This window comes from Pterocles gutturalis, unplaced genomic scaffold (genome assembly GCF_000699245.1).
Source record: "Pterocles gutturalis isolate BGI_N339 unplaced genomic scaffold, ASM69924v1 scaffold40355, whole genome shotgun sequence".
Lineage (NCBI taxonomy): Eukaryota > Metazoa > Chordata > Aves > Pterocliformes > Pteroclidae > Pterocles > Pterocles gutturalis.
This window is the reverse complement of record NW_010147359.1, coordinates 9,221-11,883: the sequence shown is the minus strand read 5'-3', so window position 1 is coordinate 11,883 and position 2,663 is coordinate 9,221.

Genomic DNA, 2,663 nt, shown 5'->3' with positions numbered 1-2,663 from the left:
CAGGAACAAAAACACTTTGAGTGGCCTCCTGTCCTGCACAGTGACGGGTCTGTGTTGGGCTTACTTATGGTTAATGGGGTATTAGGGGAGCAAGCACCCTCTCGCCAGCCTTCTTCTTCACTGTCCTTTTTTTTTTTTTTTTTTCTGGGAAGGGAAATTCTTTGCTTTTTTAAGCACTTTCCAGCCAACTGTGACTGGTGATAGCTTTCAGAAAGGGCAGCACATTTCCCTGCTGCCTCTACAGGCACCAGAAATCCCATCTGGCCTCTACATCTTCTCCTTGCACGTGTGGCACTCACCAAGCGTGCTGTCCTGCACGAAGGGCTTCCTGGCTGCTTTCTCAGCCACTGCATTTGGACTAGTCTGGGAAACCCATCACCTCTGGAGTACTTTGCACTTTCCAAATGAAGTGCTGACCCTGTGGCAACTGTGCTAGGCTCTACCCCTGTGAGATCTCCCACCCCACTGAGCCTGTGTGAGTGGCGTGGAAGGACCAAACTTCAACACTGGCAGCTGGTGGTAAAGAGCTATGATTTTCTTTTATTTTGTCAGTGGTTATCATTAAAAGTAAATGAACACATTGCTATCAGTCAGTAAATTACAATTTCCCAGCTGGGAGATGCAAGTGTAGGCCTGAGGTAAGGCAAGGGGGACTGCATGGATCCCACCAGGGTGCCAGGGGCTGGGTGGCACCTTTGCTTGGAGCAGGCTCACCAAGCTCTATGAGCAGGTTGGCCATGCCCCATGCCAGTGCTAGCATGGGTTGAAACCACAGCTTGGCAACCACACCTTTGCTGCCCATCTTGCTGTGTGCAGGGTGTTGAGCCTCACAGGGACAGAGCCAAGGGTGCAACATCCAGGCTGGTGGCAGCTCTTGCTCTCTTCTGAGTGCCATTGCTCATGTAGGTTTCACCTGGAGTTGCCCCAGCCCTCCCCAAGTGCAACCACTCAGCAAACAGCCCTTCCCTCCCCCAGTCCCTTTGCATGCCGACCTTAACCTGAATACCATAATCCACTTCAGCCATAAGCAATTGCAGAGAGTGGCGGGTCACCCAAGGATATTTTTTTCCAGCTCTGTTGCTGGTCACAGCTCACTGTGGTGGTGTTGCTTGGGAAGGAAGAGCTGCTTGCTATCCTCTTTCCCAACCCTTGGGCTCTTCTGGAGATGCTATGGTGTCTGCATCCAGTGTGTGATGTACATCCCACAGACACCAGTGACAAAAATATACAGGTTGTGTGGGGTAGGGGGGCTCCCTCTTTAATTACATCCAAATAATAACTCTCCTCCAGCCCCCAGGAGGTGCTGGGTGAGCAAACGACCACCCCCACGCTGGGTTGCAGGGAACAGACAATGAACTGTTTGGCAGTTGCAATCAGAAGCTTTTTTTTTTTTTCTTCCCCCTCCTTTTTATATTCCCCAGCACTGGTCAGCAGCTGTGTTGTTTATAAAATGAATGGAGCCCTTAACGAAGCAACAGATAGAAACAGTGAAAGGCTGTGTCTGTCTGTTACAAAGGGCCGAGGGGGAAGGGTTGATCTCTTAAAATACCCTGACATCCTTTCTCTCAGTTATTTAAACATTAGGCAGAGCAGTGATCAGCCATCAACATAAAGCCTATATTTGGCTCAATGGAAACACTAAATCCCCACATCAAAACAGCTGTTTACATATACAGACTCGGAGAGACTTTCAGTTCCAGTGAATGTGAAATAGTGCAAAATAGTATAAAACAGTGCAAAAAAATGCAGATGGTATGTGGGAAGGGGGAGAACCAAGTTACCAGCAGTACTTGCGAGACACTGCTCAATGTGTTGTGGTGGTAGAAACAACAGACCATGTTACAGGCACACTGAGGATTGCAACAAATACTCTGCTCAAGATGCAAAAACAGACAGGAAGAGGATTCCAGCACTGGAGAGAAAAAAATAAGCAGCTTTGCTGTAAACTGTTTTTTCTCTAGCTCAGTCCATCGCTTGCAACACATGACATTAATCATAACCCCCCCCCAAACAAATCTAGGTTAAAGTTTCCAGCTGTTTAGTCTCTAGAGACTTTTAAAGAGGAAAGCAGCATCCTTCATCACAAAAGTCCTACTGTGATGACATGGTATTGGCACATTTTTTCCTACTCCTCCTCTGCAGGGACAGGGTGGGGGAAAGCCACCTTGAAGTTTAGCCAGATTTTTGTACAGTAGATGTCGAGGCCCAGGCAGAGGTGGAAAGAACTCAGATTTCAGCAGTGACATCCTTTCTACTAATGGTTTTAAGGAGCACCGCTACAGCAAAGATTTGGTACTGAGATACATTAATGCAATCAGGAAGCCTCTTGGTCCCTGGAAGCCCGTTCTCCTCTTCCACCCTTTATAAGCCCAAAAGCACTGTGAGGGATAAACTGTTTCTTTTCTGGAAACCTCCAATTATCCAATCTGAATTTCATCTGTGCCACAGAAGATCCTTACTCTGTGGTGGCCATTCACCCTTTTGAGAAAAATGTAAAATCTTTTCTGGTTTAATAACACTACAGTACCCAGCCTAACTCTGTCTCCAAAAGTAAGGCAGAACTCAGAATTTTCAAACTTTAGGAAGGGGTTTAAAAAAATTTCTAATAAATCTGTAAGCCACTTAAAACTCTTCAGTCACAGCACAAGTGAAGGATGTCAGGA